Here is an 18819-nt window from a genome sequence, read left to right on the forward strand (position 1 = left end):
CACTGCGAATATCAGGAAGAGATGGTGATAGGACAGAGCCCTGAGGAACACCACTGTTGATAGATCTAGACAATGGCCGTCTACAACAGGAGCTATAGAATGACCAGAAACGAAGCTATAGATGAAGGCACAGATAGAAGGACAGAAACCGTAAAAGGGCAGTTTGGAAATTGAAGACTTATGCCAGACCCGACTGAATGCCTTTGGGATGTTAAGTGCAATGGCAAAGCTTTCACCAACGTTCTGAAAGGAGGATGACCAGGAGTCTGAAAGGAAGGTTAGAAGATCACTAGTAGAGCATCCCTGACAGAATCCATACTGACGATCAGAATGAAGGTTATGATAGGAATGATGCTGTAAAATTCTTTTGTTAATAATAGACTCGAAAACTTTTGAGGCATAGGATGTTTAAGCAATTGGGCGATAGAGGGTTCGGAATGGTCACCACTCTTTGGGACTGGGTGAATGAGAGCAAACTTCCAGCAAGAAGGAAAGATACAATTTGAAAGACAAAGGCAAAAGAGTTTACCTAGGCGGGTTTCAGCACAGAAGCACAGTTCTTGAGGACAAGAGGAGGTACTCCATTAGGCCCATATTCCTGGTTAGTACTGAGGCCAGTGATGGCAGATAATACATCATCTGAAAAAAAATTCTAATGTCAGCCATGAGGAAGTCAGAGGGAGGAAGTGATGGAAGAACAGCACTGGAATCATCTAACGTGGAATTGGAGGAGAAAGTCTGAGTGAAGAGATTTGCTTTATCAATAGAAGAAATAGCTACAGAGCCATTAGAGTAGAAAAGAGGAGGGAAGGATGATGAGGTAAAGTTGTTAGAAAGGTTTTTGGCAAGGTGCCAGAAGTAGTGGGAAGAGTTCGAGCTGGAGAATTGAGAGCATTTAGTATGGATGAAATTATTTTTATCAGAGTGAAGAACAGACTTAGCACGATTCCGGGCAGAAACATAAACAAGATGTAATTCAGGAGTGGGTTGGCTCTGGTACCTTTTATAGGCCCTCTCCTTGTTGTGGACAGCATTAGAACAAGCATGATTAAACCAAGGCTTTCTTGCATTAGTCAAAGGATATGAGAAGGGAATGTATGCTTCCATGCTGGAGAGAATAACCTCCATAATGTGCAAGGCACTCTCGATGGATCACAGGCATGGAAGCAATAATCATTCCAGGGAAGATCAAAGAAATACCCCCTGAGGGCCTCCCAATCAGCAACTCGAAAGTGCCACAACCAACCTATCTCTGGAGGGTCCACGGGAAATACTGGAGTGATAGATAGGTTAAGATAAGAATGTTGTGATTGGTGAAGCCCAACAGAGAGGAAAGATTAAGAGCGTAACCAGAAGGATTAGTTGTAAGGAAGAGGTCACATATGTTGGAACTCTCTCCAAGCCGGTCAGGAATACAGGTAGGGTGCCGTACAAGCTGCACTAGGTCATTAAGGATACAAAAAATGTAGTCTTGTTCACCAGGTGGTTAGTGAAAGGGCAGGATAGCCAAAGGTCGAGGGGAACATTGAAATCTCCTAGAATGGAGATTACAGAGAAAGGAGAAACAGATAGGATGTGTTCCATCATAGAAGTAAGACAGTCGAAGAATTTTTTGTAGCAGAATTAATGGATAAGTAAACAGCACAGGTAAAAGTAGTCAGAGAATGACAGGTGAGCCGAAACCAGAGAGCAGAGACTTCAGATGAATCAAATTCAGGGACACAAGAGCAAAATAAGTCGTTGCATGCATATACACAACAGCCACCTTTGGCTTTGAAATGAATGTAGAGAAAGTAGGAGGATACAGAAAAAAGTTTGCTATCAGTTGCCTCAGACAGCTCAGTCTCAGTTAAGAAGAGAAGGTGAGGTATATATATATATATATATATATATATATATATATATATATGTGTGTGTGTGTGTGTGTGTGTGTGTGTGTGTGTGTGTTTGCCACAAGGCAATTTTACTCATATTATGGGAGCACTGAAGCAGCAAAGAATTAAGTGCAGGCTGTATATATAGATTTAATCTTTGCAGTTTGAAAAGCCAACCTTGATGAGAATAAAATATCATTTGGATATAGCAGGAACAAAATAAATTATAGTCATGGAAATGGATATTTTAAGCATATAGATTATAAGCAGTTGTAAATAGCAGACGTCATATTCGACTAACGCTTATTTCTGAACACATATACATTCAGAAGCTTTACAGCGAATAGGTACAGTACCAGTGATCTGGGGTATATGAGACTTGTCATATTATTATCATGGTATAAATAAACTTTGTCATTCATACATGTAACGATGTATATACTGTGAATACAACAAAAACTGAATGTAAGGTATTATTTCCCATGTATACAGCCTCCTATTCATTATGTTGCAATATTCTAGATCATATTTCTGCATGCATTTCAGCAAGGAACGATAATGTCTGTTGTGGGCCTGCCCGGTTCGCAAGTCACTCATCTGGCGCCAGTGCCTGATCCACCTGCCCACGGTGGTTGCACTGGTACCCGTCTGCATGGCTATGGCTCTCAGGGACAGACCTTCCTTCCACAGTAATACACAACGCTCACGATCAACTCTCTTGGTTTTCCTACAGAACGGCTGAGGCGTCGAACTATCCATTGCCTGTGCAGTGAAACCAATGCCCAGTTATACTGCACAGTTTCGGACATAGATACCAACCTGCTCAGTTATGATAATTAGCATGGCGTGAGCAGTGGCCGTAAAAACCATGTTATTTTATTCATCTTTGACCGTACCCAAAGTTTTTACATCATTACAGTATTTTGGTATGTTGAACTGTCAGATTCTTCAATTCAACTAGCGTATTAAGAACGATCAAAATTGTATACGCAGTTATAATTAATTTTCATGATTGGAACATTTTACTTCTTTATCTCTTGTCTTTCGTTTCGATGAGAAACAGAAGAGGTACTATATTCTCGAATGGAAATTTTCATTATCGATTTTATATGTTAAGTAAAGAATATTCTGGTCAACTCTCAATTATTTCAATAAACTTCAACAAGTCATCATCCATCCCCCCACTCAAATCTTCAGATGGGAAAATTACAAATGGCCTGTGTAGGAAAGTGAATATCTTTGCCAGTAAATTTGCCAGAAATTCTACCATAGAGGAAGTCGGCCAGAATGTCCCAGTACTAGAATTTGACTCTCTTGAAACTGTTCCACTTAAAATAGAGACAAGATACCTAAAATCCATCCTAGACAATTTGCCAACCAACAAAGCTCTAGGCCCAGATGGAATTCCTCCAATTGTTTTGAAAAAGTGTTCCCTTGAACTAGCCTCTGTTCTAGCTAAATTATTCAGACTATACATATGTACTTCATTCCCTAATTCATGGAAAGAAGCCAATATCCACCGAATTCCAAAGAAAGGAAGTTCCCCTGACCCCTCTTCTTCTGTTGGAAAGGATTTGAAATTTTAACAAGCACATAGCTATACATCTTGAATCCAACAACTTAATTAGTGATAGACAATATGTTTTTTGCCACGAAAGATCCACCATTGACATACACAGTCTCCTGACACATACCATCCATCAATCAATTGACCAACATGGAGAAACTCATGCAGTAGCCATTGATATTCTAAAGCTTTCGACAGAGTGTGACACCGCTCCCTGCCGTCTAAAGTTTTCAACAGTGTGGCACCGTTCCCTGCCGTCAAAGCTCCCTTGCTATGGACTAACATCTTTTGTTCCTCTACTTTCCTCATATCTCAGCAACAGCAAGATAAAAGTAGATTATTTATATTCCAATTTCCACTCAATCAATGCCGGCATGCCACAGGGATCAGTTCTGGCACCAACCCTGTTCCTGGTTCATATTAATGATCTCGTATTTGTCACCCAGAATCCAGTCCGTTCATATGCAGATGACTCAACATTTCACGTTTCATTCACACTCAAACACCTGTTTACAAAGTCTAATATCTCTAATTCTCAACTCAGTACAGCCATCTCCATAAATCAAGATTTATCTAAAATCAGTGAATGGGGACAAAACCTTGTCTCATTTAATGCTAGTAAAACCATATACAGTACATCCCCACAGTACGCGAGTATACGGGCGGCAGAGGACGTCGCGTACTAGGAATTCACGTACTGTGAATACATAAACTTATGGGAAAAATTACATATGGGTGGCACCCCCCCTTCATGGGCAACCCTTGAGACCCCTTTCAGACCTAAGTATTGTACTATACAGGGAAACTATCTAAGACATATTACCTAAGATAAAGTAAACCAACAAGATTGTGGCTTTACCAGGTAAATCAGCAAGGATATGGCTTAACTAAAACAACAAGAATATGGCTGCTCACCTTTATCCAAGAGGACAACAGGCATGATGGAGGTAAGAAGAGGATCCGAGGCAGAATGAGGCACCTAACGTGCATCTCCTGCAACACCCACCACACCACCCGACACACCATCTTCCTAACCACTTTTGTCACCAGCACTTTCGACACTTGCACTAGCTAATGCACTCACTTCGTTCATAAACCCTTCAAAGTCTATTTCTGACACCTCAGACATCGAATCAGTCTCTTGATCCTCCTCAGGATATGGCTCTTCTGATGTTGAAGGGAGCGATTCCTCCCTTTGTTCAAGCTGAAGGTAACGGGTGATGAGTGTTTGCTTGTGTCTGTTTACTTTCTGGTTGTATTTGTCGGTGTAGAAGCGGAAGGTTTTGTCCAGTGAAGACATCACCTCCTCCACTCGCAACTGAGAGCGTTCGATGTCCTTGAATTCTTCCTTGAATTTATCAAGGGCACACAATACCCTGCTGATCTCCATCATTGGTGTTGCTGGCTTTGCTGTGATCTCCTGCTCTGCGTCGGCCTCGTCCACTCGCTGCACGATTTCCTGGGGATCCTGCTCTGCTGCTGCCGAATGTAAACCCCTGATCTCCTCCAGCGAGACGGCCTGAAACCTGGGCACAGCTTGTGCGCTTGTGAGAGTGGCTGCCTTGGCAGCGGCCAGGGACTGAAAGCCACTTCCCAGTACAATTTCACACAGGTGCGGTATGAGGAGGCTTCAAGCATGGTTAATTGTTGCAGTGGTTATATCTGCCCAAGAGGACAGCGAGAGAGTGATGGCATCCTTGAGGCTGAATGACCGCCAAAAAGCCATAATAGTCTTCTCAGGAGTTGAAGTTGGTTGTGCAGGTGCTGTGCATGGTGAAGATGAAGCAAGTGAAGTGGGTGGCGAGTCCAAACCACCCTTGGCATCCATGACATCACTCCCAACTGTGTTCAAGTCAAGAATTGCCTGCAGTTCCTCACAGCTGTTGGTCTTGCTGCGGAGGTGATCGTAAAGGCGTTGGTGGTATAGCTGCTTGATCGTTGCAATCAACTCCTGGTCTAGTGGTTGGATGAGAGAGGTCATTCTTGGGGGGAGAAAAACGATCTTGCATTCCTTGCTAAGGTCTGCTAGCCAGGTTGGATGACTTGGGGCATTATCAAGGATGTGCAGCACATTGAAGGGGATGCCAAGTTCCCAGGATTTTGCCTTGGCATCAGGGATGAAATGCTGCAACAGCCACTCGGAAATTATTCTACTTGTCATCCAACCATTGGAGTTGCTGTACCAGTATACCCCCATGTCATCCATGCAGCACAGATTCTTGTAACATCTGGGATGTGCTGCAGTATGCACCACAACAGGCCGCATCTTGTGTGAGCCTGATAGTGTTCACGGCAAACCTGACTGTTATCTTGCTCTTGTCGATTTTTCTGCCCCGGGCCTGGTGCTGGTGCTTACTAATGTAAGTACACTTCGGCATAGCCTTGTAGTATAGGGCTGTTTCATCAGTGTTATAAATTTGGTCCCTGCTGTAGCCACCCTCATCGATTATCCCCTTTAGGATGGCTGGATAATCTCTGACCGCCATTTCTTCCCCTGATGCACGCTCTCCAGTGAGGCGAATGTGACGTAGCTCCTTCCTTTTCAGAAAGCGGCAAAGCCATCCCACGGAGGCTTTAAATGGTTTCTTAACAGCAAGCTTCAGAGCTCCAGCTTTGCAGAACCTGGTCCCTGATGTAGGGCCCATTCAGTGGAAATCCTTGCTTCTCCTTCCTCAGGATAAATGTAGCCAGGTACCACTCTATAAGAATTATAGCCTGGTTGGTCAGCCTGCTTCTTCAGTCCAATGCCGCCGTCCCATATGTTTTCACAGTCTTCTTTATGGACTCCCTGTTAGCCCATATAGTTTGCACAGACGATTCTGCCAAGCCTAGTTCCTTGCCAATGGCCGTGTTACCCTTCCAACTCTCCTTCTTCCTAATGACTTGCATCATCATGGCATGGGTGATGCACTTCTTCTTCCTGGAGGAGGGGGCAGACATCTTGGCTCAGAAAAAATAGCCTCTGAGTACACGGGGACGTACCTGGAAGAGCGAGTGTACCCTCTGTGCAGGTGTGTTTCCTCTGCTGGGACTCTCACTTACCACCCTCCAAGCGGCGCATATGGGTATTAGGGGACGAGTGAGCAGCATCGACGTCACAAGGTAGGCGGAGCATAAGTAACTGTTATCGCTTCTTGGGGGGACAGTGTCGTGTACTCGGGGTAACCCCGGATTTGGGCCACTCTTTGACCCCCATCTCGCTTACAATGAGTTCAATTCGCACACTAATAAAAAATACACTAAAAAAAAAAAAATAGTTCCTTGTGTACAAGGGGGATCACATACTCGGAACTCGCGTACTGTGGGGATGTACTGTATATACAATTGACTAACAGACGGATATTGCCAGATTCGTATAATACCTTCAATGCTACTAATATTCCCATCTCCAAAAGTTTTGAAATTCTCGATGTCTTACTTAACAATGCCCTCCACTGGACCTCTCATGTCAGATCACTTGCTAAAAACGCCTCAGAGAAACTTGGATTATTGTACAGAGTCCGTAACTTCTTCACTGATGAGCAGTTAGCAATAATTTATAAGGGTCATGTGCACTTTCAGCCTGGATATTGCTCACTCTTGTGGAATTGATGTGGAGAGGTTGCACAAACAACTATACAAAATTCAGAACAAAGCTGTTGGAATTATTAATAAACCTACCATTATAAATAAACTCTCTCCCCTACATGTAAGAGGGAATGTGGCCTCCCTTGCATTATTTTACAAATATTTGTATGGCAAATGCACAGACGAACTTGCGTCCATTGTGCCACCTATCCTTACCTTCCCTCATGATACACGGGCATCTGGTAGCGCTCATTACTGGAATGTCACAGCTATTTTGCAGAACTTCTGTCTATCAGAATTCTTCTATTCCCCAAACCGCATCTCTCTGGATCTTGCTCCCAGGAGTTGTTTCCCCCTAAACTTTAACCCACAGCTGTCAAGTCCAACTGTTATGGATATTTTGTGAATGCAGGACGCCAGTAATCTGGTGTATCGATTATTTTTTTTTAATCATTTGTTTTTCCTTCGTCAGTTCCGTTATTTAAAAAAAAACAAAGGAGGAATTACTAGGTGCTTGCTTTTCCAACTGCGAAATAAATCACCATAACAGTAGTAGTAGTTTACTATGAAAGTTCTCTGCGACGCAAAAGGATCGACCAACCTTTTTTTATCTCAGTCTGGTATATTCACGGAGTTTTCTTTGCCCACCTTACCCTGTCACTATACATCTTGTAGCCAATTTGTTACACCTGTGTTTGCTCAGTGTGCTATATTCTCGGAGTTTTCTCTTCCCATCCTTCCCATTTACACTACATCGTGGCTGTCACTTGGTTACTTTAGTGTTTCACTTATATTCACCCAACGATTGATATTACTAGGCCATGACCATTCATTCAGTTTCTTATTTACATATATTATTATGGCAACCAATTTTTTCCTTAATCAGCTACGATTTCTCTAGCGTTATCGTCTTTATCTCGTAGAGCAGTCCCTAAGATCAGATTTTTGGTTAGACTCCTGCTGTCTGATCCATAAATTAAGCCAGGAAGCCAGGTTATTTCAGACATAGTAACTTACATTTACAATACAGTTTGAGACATAGCAAACTTTTATGTTACTGTTTGTGTGTGTTCACTTTTCATTGGATTAGGACGTCTGGGTATATAGAGATAGTCTATTTACCAAAAGTCGTCTCATTTTCATTTACTCCTTTATTTTATTATACGAACTACGATTGACTGCTACCTACTCTGCCTATACTGGTACTTCAAGAATTCTAACATTTTATCTCCCGTTTTCTTTGAAAGTTGAGCGGAATTTTGATAAACAGGTACGAGATTCTTCATAAGGTCTAATTTCAGACTACTTAGCTACAGAACACTTCAGTTTCACCGAAAAGGATTCTGTCATCAACAAATCTAAACTTTATGGACGTCTCCCGTTTATGTTAAATATTTTGACATGATAGCCTACAGGCACGGAGTGAATGACTATAAAGTTACTGACAGTTACTGAACACCCAATTGAGAAAATCGAAAAGGGGAGGGAGGATACTAGATCTTAAAAATTTATGCGTGAATATTTCTTTAAGGTTCGTCTCTTGTAAGTTTTTGAGGTGTCATGCTGACATAGTCACACATTTTCCCTCTGTATGTTTTTGAGGAATCCTACAGACCTATTATGACAGATCGGAGAAAATTCATAGCATTCTTGTATCCTCGGTGGACCATGTGAGTACATTTAACAGGGCATTATGAGATTGTGATGGATAGTCATTTAATGCAAAACACCTAATTATGGGATTGTCAAACTGGCGAGTTGGAAGGATATGACAAGGCATAAGAAAAACAAACTGTAAATATCAGACAGGATATCAAGAAAGATGATGTGTCGTCGGAAACAGGGTTGTTATTGGGCTGGGACAGATGTGCCAAAAGCGAGGCAGCTCCTTAGGATATTACAAAAGGAAAATGTTATATAGAGTTTGGCGATGGACTGGATGCGTTGTTCATTACACGATGTTTCTGCAGCCATAGCTACCTTACTATTCCATACAATACATCTGTCGTTTGAGTAGCATTAATGTGTGACAAGGTTCTCAGCCCTAAACCCTAAGTTGAACCACTGATACAGTAACCTCTACAAACAGGGAGTATTAAATGAGAGCCACATCTAGGTATATGATAGGATGAAACTGCATAATACATAGTAATTTCTTTTATGTCATCCCGTTCAATATATCCATGTTCTTTCCATCCATCAGTGTCATTATTTGCTAACTCTTTCCTGCTATTTACCGAATGGTGTGGTGGGCGAGGTAGGGCCTTCCTCTTTTCAAACACATTGACACGATCATCAATAGAATTAGTTGCATACCTAACAGAAAACCTTTTTATGGGTCAACATCTTGTGTACTAGGTTGCACTGTTATATCATCACCCCAACCTTATGTGGCGTGCTGTGTGTAGTTTAAATAGTATTCAAAAATCAGAAATATTCTAATCTACTAAGTTTCAGAGAGAATATCCAGTTTATGAACCTAACTTGTCAAGTCTTCAGAATTCTTAGTTGCAGCTAATTAGGAACACCAAAATTCTAAAATTTCTATTATAGCCATGCTTATGACAAAGCCGTAACGTCATTGTCAAGTCCCTTGCATTTTGATCTTACATACTGCTGTTCTTTACACATTCACTCGCTAAATCACACTAACATCTTTACATAAGCAAAAAATCATGACATTTCCTTTTAGTCAATATTCATAAACGATTACTTGTAGTGAATATTGTATCTTTGATTTAAAAATTTAAATCGGTCGTAAACTTTGGCTACAGGTAATGCCTGTATTATAAAGTCAACTAATTCGGTGGGTGAAGTGATGTGTCAAAAGCCAGTAAAACAACATTCAAGAAAACTAACCTTGATATGACACTTAAAAACCGTACTAGCACCATTCAGACACTCATCCACATTAGCACCGCACTAACACCGTCAGCCACACTAGCACCACACTAACATCGTCAGCCACATTAGCACCACACTAACCCCGTCAGCCACATCAGAACCACACTAACACCGTCATCCAAATTAGTACCAAACTAACAGTCAACCACACCAGCACCACACTAACATCGTCGACCACACCAGCACCACAGTAACACCGTCAGCCACACCAGCACCACAGTAACACCGTCAGCCACACCAGCACCACACTAACATTGTCAGCCACATCAGCACCTCATTAACAGTGTCAGCCACACCAGCACGGGGCCAAACTCTCAACACCTACCAGCGCAGCGTAGATGGTCAGACAGCGGCGAGTGAGGCAGTCTGTCGTGCAGAGTCAGGTGGCAAGTGAGTCAGCCAGCCTGGGAATTCGGTATTTATTGTGCAGGAAAAATGACCACACTCTCGAACAGAGAAGTGTAGCACCCTTTTTGAATGAAACAGACCAAGGAGGCCAGAGAGAAGAGGAGAAATTTCTTGTGACAGAATTTTTTTTTTCCTGCAGTTCATTCATAATCCATGGTCTTTCTTTCGTAATGGTGTTTAAACACTGGTGACAATGATTAGAGAGAGAGAGAGAGAGAAAGAGAGAGAGAGAGCGTCTGGTGCTTTAGTGGGTAAGTGAGGCGCTCCAATCGGATCGAGCCGGTGAAGGTTTATGTCCAAGGGTTGGTTGGGGTTTATTGCTCACGTAATGTCAGTCAGGGTTGAGTGAGGCTGGTCACTCTCATCTTAATATCAGGACCAACTTGCCTAGCCCCGGGTCCCTATGCTTCTCTGGGAGCAACGTACGATTGGAGGATGAATGGATGACTTTATATATATATATATATATATATATATATATATATATATATATATATACTAATGCATTTTTATGTAATTCGTTTGATTTTGGTTGTCTTTTCCATCAGAAACAATTAATTTTCCAGTTATGGTACCCCTTATACTATGGTTGATGATGGTGAGAAAAGTAATGAATTCCAGTAGAAATCTATTAAAAAATAAATGAATAGCATCATACTAGAAAAGTACACTTTCACTGATGATATGATAAGCTTTCTGGCATTTGACTGGCTGTATTAGGCATTAACCTACCCATACCCCTTTCAGCCTAAGCTACACCCCTGCAGTCAAAGGAGACTTTACACTATGCATGCACAGAAGCCTAACTTTGGGTAGGGGGGGCTTTCCCCCTCCAGATTCCCCTAACATTTGTTATCAACTTCGTGCCTGAGAAATTGTAAGTTAACCTCCAGGCCCTCATAAAATATCCTCATCATTTGGAGTGGGTTCCAGTAACACATACGGTAAGTCATTACCCTTGTCTACACTAATTTCAGATTCTTGCTGTATTCTGTCACTAGAGTTGGAGCGCTGCGATTGGCTGCAAATTCAATATTCGAGCACTGATTGGTTCTGTCAAGTTGTGAAGAAGGCCACTAGAGGGGCTGCAGGTGGAGATGAGGGATACTGGGAGGAGGGAAGCCCATGATTAGCACATTAAATGATAACTATTAATCATTTGCAGTGGAAGTTTTTATAGAAGGAATGTTTCCAAATGTTGTGATATAAATATAGCTACAGCACTTTAAAATCCTTGATATCCAGTTTTGGTTTTTATTAAATATTATCCTTGTAATTCATTTAATTTTCCATTTCGGCATGCTTGGCTAAGTTACTGTTGGTTAGGTTAGACTGCGTTGGTTAAGTTAGGTTATGTTGGGTTTGGTTATTTTTGGTTAGGTTAGGACATACTGTTTTGTTAAGTTAGTCTAGGTCAGATATGGCTAGGTTATCAGTATGTTAGAATAGGCTATTGCAGCTCTAATACAGTAATAGATTTAGGCTGAATTATTATTATTTTTTTAAAGTCTGCCATTACTCGTTAGAAACTAACAAGTGACACGGAATGGACATTGATATACACAACATGAAAAGATAATCAGTGAACCGTCTGTATAGACAACAGCCAGGGAAAAGAGGCAGTGAATTTGTAAGGTGTTTCTGCTGTTTAAACTTAGCCATATGTTTGCTTGTGTTTTCATGGTTAATTTAAGATTAACTTTAACTAATACAGTATTCTTTTCCTATAGTTATATTCTTGCTACAGGGTACTTTAACTTTTGAAATGCATTCTACAGTATTAACTTTCAACATTCCAAGAAGATCATTCTTTTATGAAAATCCAAGAGGGCTCCTAAAAAAAAAAAAAAATAAAATAAAAAAGGACAATGTAGTATGTAACACCTTTTTTATGATTTTTTTTTTACCTTGCTTTATTTATGTACAGAAAGGTTTTTGCATTTTTTATTTGTGAAAGTTTAAGAGTTTTAAGTAAACATGAGTTTGATATTTATATACCGTATATATGCCAACGGCCATACCACGTTGAGTACACCGCTTCCCGTCCGAACAGCGAAGTTAAGCAACGTTGGGTCTGGTTAGTACTTGGAACTTGGATGGGTGACCGCCTGGGAACACCAGATGCTGTTGGCAAAACGTTCTCCCTACGTTTCAAGTGGGGTTGGTGGAGGATTAGTGCCCCTCCCTGTAAAACAATTAACTCTAAGCCCTTGGCCACCCCGTTTGGGATACATGGCGTCTGGCAATTGAATGAATGAATATATATATATATATATATATATATATATATATATATATATATATATATATATATATATATATATATATGTATATATATATATAACCGAATAAAAGAATAAAAAAGGGAAGTACTGTACATGTACATGTCCGAAGTGTATGCAATCAAACTTTAAAATTTTTATAAACAAAAACCTGTACAGAGAACCGGTTGAATGATGATGATAGAGGATTGTGGTTTGCTGTCATCCATAACCTTGCCTTGAAAATTCCACACTAAAGATAAAAACTGTTGGGAAATACAAGTTTTGAACATCATTATGGGAAATCGGTCAGAAATTTCTTTGCTGTACTCTTTACCCTATGGTTGCACCAGACACACGCACGAGAGTAAAACCTTATACGTGCTGTTATCATTTCTGAAAGTGCGAGTGTACCCTCTGTGCACGTGTGTTTCCTCTGCTGGGACTCTCACTTACCACCCTCCAAGCGGCGCATATGGGCATTAGGGGACGAGTGAGCAGCATCGACGTCACAAGGTGGGCGGAGCATAAGTAACTGTTATCGCTTCTTGGGGGGACAATGTCGTGTACTCGGGGTAACCCCGGATTTGGGCCACTCTTTGACCCTCATCTCGCTTACAATGAGTTCAATTCGCGCACTAATAAAAAAAAAAAAATAAAACAAAAAAAAAAAGTTCCTTGCATTCAAGGGGGATCACGTACTCGGAACTCGCGTACTGTGGGGATGTACTGTATATACAGTTGACTAACAAACGGATATTGCCAGATTCGTATAATACCTTCAATGCTACTAATATTCCCATCTCCAAAAGTTTTGAAATTCTCGATGTCTCACTTATCAATGCCCTCCACTGGACCTCTCATGTCAGATCACTTGCTAAAAACGCCTCTGAGAAACTTGGATTATTGTACAGAGTCCGTAACTTCTTCACTGATGAGCAGTTAGCAATAATTTATAAGGGTCATGTGCACTTTCAGCCTGGATATTGCTCACTCTTGTGGAATTGATGTGGAGAGGTTGCACAAACAACTATACAAAATTCAGAACAAAGCTGTTGGAATTATTAATAAACCTACCATTATAAATAAACTCTCTCCCCTACATGTAAGAGGGAATGTTGCCTCCCTTGCATTATTTTACAAATATTTGTATGGCAAATGCACAGACGAAGTTGCGTTCATTGTGCCACCTATCCTTACCTTCCCTCATGATACACGGGCATCTGGTAGCGCTCATTACTGGAATGTCACATAGCTATTTTGCAGAACTTCTGTCTATCAGAATTCTTCTATTCCCCGAACCGCATCTCTCTGGATCTTGCTCCCAGGAGTTGTTTCCCCCTAAACTTCAACCCACAGCTGTTCAAGTCCAACTGTTATAGAAATTCTGTGAATGCAGGACGCCAGTAATCTGGTGTATCGATTATTTTTTTTTAATCATTTGTTTTTCCTTGGTCAGTTCCGTTATTTAAAAAAAAAACAAAGGAGGAATTACTAGGTGCTTGTTTTTCCAACTGCGAAATAAATCACCATAACAGTAGTAGTAGTATACTATGAAAGTTCTCTGCGACGCAAAAGGATCGACCAACCTTTTTCTATCTCAGTCTGATATATTCACGGAGTTTTCTTTGCCCACCTTACCCTGTCACTATACATCTTGTAGCCAATTTGTTACACCTGTGTTTGCTCAGTGTGCTATATTCTCGGAGTTTTCTCTTCCCATCCTTCCCATTTACATTACATCGTGGCTGTCACTTGGTTACTTTAGTGTTTCACTTATATTCACCCAACGATTGATATTACTAGGCCATGACCATTCATTCAGTTTCTTATTTACATATATTATTATGGCAACCAATTTTTTCCTTAATCAGCTACGATTTCTCTAGCGTTATCGTCTTTATCTCGTAGAGCAGTCCCTAAGATCAGATTTTTGGTTAGACTCCTGCTGTCTGATCCATAAATTAAGCCAGGAAGCCAGGTTATTTCAGACATAGTAACTTACATTTACAATACAGTTTGAGACATAGCAAACTTTTATGTTACTGTTTGTGTGTGTTCACTCTTCATTGGATTAGGACGTCTGGGTATATAGAGATAGTCTATTTACCAAAAGTCGTCTCATTTTCATTTACTCCTTTATTTTATTATACGAACTACGATTGACTGCTACCTACTCTGCCTATGCTGGTACTTCAAGAATTCTAACATTTTATCTCCCGTTTTCTTTGAAAGTTGAGCGGAATTTTGATAAACAGGTACGAGATTCTTCATAAGGTCTAATTTCAGACTACTTAGCTACAGAACACTTCAGTTTCACCGAAAAGGATTCTGTCATCAACAAATCTAAATTTTATGGACGTGTCCCGTTTATGTATTTTGACATGATAGCCTACAGGCACGGAGTGAATGACTATAAAGTTACTGACAGTTACTGAACACCCAATTGAGAAAATCGAAAAGGGGAGGGAGGATACTGGATCTTAAAAATTTATGCGTGAATATTTCTTTATGGTTCGTCTCTTGTAAGTTTTTGAGGTGTCATGCTGACATAGTCACACATTTTCCCTCTGTATGTTTTTGAGGAATCCTACAGACCTATTATGACAGATCGGAGAAAATTCATAGCATTCTTGTATCCTCGGTGGACCATGTGAGTATATTAACAGGGCATTATGAGATTGTGATGGATAGTCATTTAATGCAAAACACCTAATTAAGGGATTGTCAAACTGGCGAGTTGGAAGGATATGACAAGGCATAAGAAAAACAAACTGTATATATCAGACAGGATATCAAGAAAGATGATGTGTCGTCGGAAACGGGGTTGTTATTGGGCTGGAACAGATGTGCCAAAAGCGAGGCAGCTCCTTAGGATATTACAAAAGGAAAATGTTATATAGAGTTTGGCGATGGACTGGATGCGTTGTTCATTACACGATGTTTCTGCAGCCATAGCTACCTTACTATTCCATACAATACATCTGTCGTTTGAGTAGCATTAATGTGTGACAAGGTTCTCAGCCCTAAACCCTAAGTTGAACCACTGATACAGTAACCTCTACAAACAGGGAGTATTAAATGAGAGCCACATCTAGGTATATGATAGGATGAAACTGCATAATACATAGTAATTTCTTTTATGTCATCCCGTTCAATATATCCATGTTCTTTCCATCCATCAGTGTCATTATTTGCTAACTCTTTCCTGCTATTTACCGAATGGTGTGGTGGGCGAGGTAGGGCCTTCCTCTTTTCAAACACATTGACACGATCATCAATAGAATCAGTTGCATACCTAACAGAAAACCTTTTTATGGGTCAACATCTTGTGTACTAGGTTGCACTGCTATATCATCACCCCAACCTTATGTGGCGTGCTGTGTGTAGTTTAAATAGTATTCAAAAATCAGAAATATTCTAATCTACTAAGTTTCAGAGAGAATATCCAGTTTATGAACCTAACTTGTCAAGTCTTCAGAATTCTTAGTTGCAGCTAATTAGGAACACCAAAATTCTAAAATTTCTATTATAGCCATGCTTATGACAAAGCCGTAACGTCATTGTCAAGTCCCTTGCATTTTGATCTTACATACTGCTGTTCTTTACACATTCACTTGCTAAATCACGCTAACATCTTTACATAAGCAGAAAATCATGACATTTCCTTTTAGTCAATATTCATAATCGATTACTTGTAGTGAATTTTGTATCTTTGATTTAAAAATTTAATTCTGTCGTAAACTTTGGCAACAGGTAATGCCTGTATTATAAAGTCAACTAATTCAGTGGGTGAAGTGATGTGTCAAAAGCCAGTAAAACAACATTCAAGAAAACTAACCTTGATATGGCACTTAAAAACCGTACTAGCACCATTCAGACACTCATCCACATTAGCACCACACTAACACCGTCAGCCACACTAGCACCACACTAACATCGTCAGCCACATTAGCACCACACTAACCCCGTCAGCCACATCAGAACCACACTAACACCGTCATCCAAATTAGCACCAAACTAACAGTCAACCACACCAGCACCACACTAACATCGTCGACCACACCAGCACCACAGTAACACCGTCAGCCACACCAGCACAACAGTAACACCGTCAGCCACACCAGCACCACACTAACATTGTCAGCCACATCAGCACCTCATTAACAGTGTCAGCCACACCAGCACGGGGCCAAACTCTCAACACCTACCAGCGCAGCGTAGATGGTCAGACAGCGGCGAGTGAGGCAGTCTGTCGTGCAGAGTCAGGTGGCCAGTGTGTCAGCCAGCCTGGGAATTCGGTATTTATTGTGCAGGAAAAATGACCACACTCTCGAATAGAGAAGTGTAGCACTCTTTTTGTATGAAACAGACCAAGGAGGCCAGAGAGAAGAGGAGAAATTTCTTGTGACAGATTTTTTTTTTTTTCCTGCAGTTCATTCATAATCCATGGTCTTTCTTTCGTAATGGTGTTTAAACACTGGTAAAAATGATTAGAGAGAGAGAGAGAGCGTCTGATGCTTTAGTGGGTAAATGAGGCTCTCCAATCGGATTGAGCCGGTGAAGGTTTATGTCCAAGGGGTGGTTGGTGTTTACTGCTCACGTAATGTCAGTCAGGGATGAGTGAGGCTGGTCACTCTCATCTTAATATCAGGACCAACTTGCCTAGCCCCGAGTCCCTTCGCTTCTCTGGGAGCAACGTACGATTGGAGGATATATATATATATATATATATATATATATATATATATATATATATATATATATATATATATATAACCGAATAAAAAAATAAAAAAGGGAAGTACTGTACATGTACATGTCCGAAGTGTATGCAATCAAACTTTAAAATTTATATAAACAAAAACCTGTACAGAGAACCGGTTGAATGATGATGATAGAGGATTGTGGTTTGCTGTCATCCATAACCTGGCCTTGAAAATTCCACACTAAAGATAAAAACTGTTGGGAAATACAAGTTTTGTACATCATTATGGGAAATCGGTCAGAAATGTCTTTGCTGTACTCTTTACCCTATGGTTGCACCTGCTGTTATCATTTTTGGAAGTGCATAATGTTCCAATTTAGGACAGAAAGTAAGTGCATGCCGAACTCTACAAAACTTACATATACATATGATAATGTGTTGTATGTCTATGTATATAGATTTGTATATGTACGACTAAAGTATATACATATATGTAGTACATATATGTACATTTATGTCATTTGGCACATAGGCAGACTGCTTTAATGAAATTTAAATCCACAGACTGTTCCCTGTCCCATTCTGAGATCGATATCGTGTCCTTTCGGACAGAAGCGCCTCGTTCTATACCCACCATCATCATTGCCCCATGTGCTAAATTTAACCACGTTAATGAGTTTATACTTATTCTTTAAGATGCTCTTGCTTTTACAAGATTTATCTTAAATAATCTTTATGTTTTCTTTCTAGAAATCCTGCATCAGATCGCGTAACAAAAAACTCTAAAATATATGAAGTGCGCAAGTCTCTGAAAATACCCTGGTTTTGCCCTACCCCTCTCCTTTCGAACTGTAGCATTAAAATCATCTTCAGAAATGCCATTTCCAGTTAAGGTTTTTATTGCACTTCCAAGTCTCGCTGAATTTTTATTCGCTCTTACAACTACAATATTTAAATGATTTTTTCTTGAACGCAGCAGCATCATGGTTCTGGGCAGAGACTGAGAAACATATTTACAGCCGATTAATTTGTTAAAATTAGATTTGTCTTTACAGGAAGAACAACAGACCAGGTAAAATTCTAAGTCCTCTTCTCATTCTTACTGCAATAATAATAATGACGATGATAAAAATTATAATAATAATAATAATAATAATAATAATAATAATAACAATAATAATAATAATAATAATAATAATAATAATAATTACAATAATAATTACAATAATAATAATAACAACAGCAACAACAGTAATTATAATAACTCGAATGGCATCAGTAGAGCGCATACCTCCGCCAAGGTCCAACATGATGTTCCTTTTAATTCAGTCAAGTCCAATCCAGTATCAAATTCCTGGATCGGCATATTTATCCGGATTCGCACCAAAATTCAATTGTGTCTATTCTGGGCCAAGGCCCATTCTTCCACCAAGTTTTGCGGAAATCCGTCCAGTAGTTTTTGTGTAATCTTGCTCACAAACCAACCAACAAAACAAACAAACGGACAGGGGTGAAAACATAACTTCCTTG

General features: G+C 40.2%; 1 pseudogene; it reads left to right on the forward strand.

Annotated features, from left to right (window-relative positions):
• Positions 1–12327: 12327 nt before the first annotated feature.
• On the forward strand, positions 12328–12453 carry LOC145402751 (5S ribosomal RNA; annotated as a pseudogene).
• Positions 12454–18819: the final 6366 nt, after the last annotated feature.

The sequence above is a fragment of the Coenobita brevimanus genome, chromosome 58 (genome assembly GCF_032717465.1).
Source record: "Coenobita brevimanus isolate Jiangsu-jjx chromosome 58, ASM3271746v2, whole genome shotgun sequence".
Classification (NCBI taxonomy): domain Eukaryota; kingdom Metazoa; phylum Arthropoda; class Malacostraca; order Decapoda; family Coenobitidae; genus Coenobita; species Coenobita brevimanus.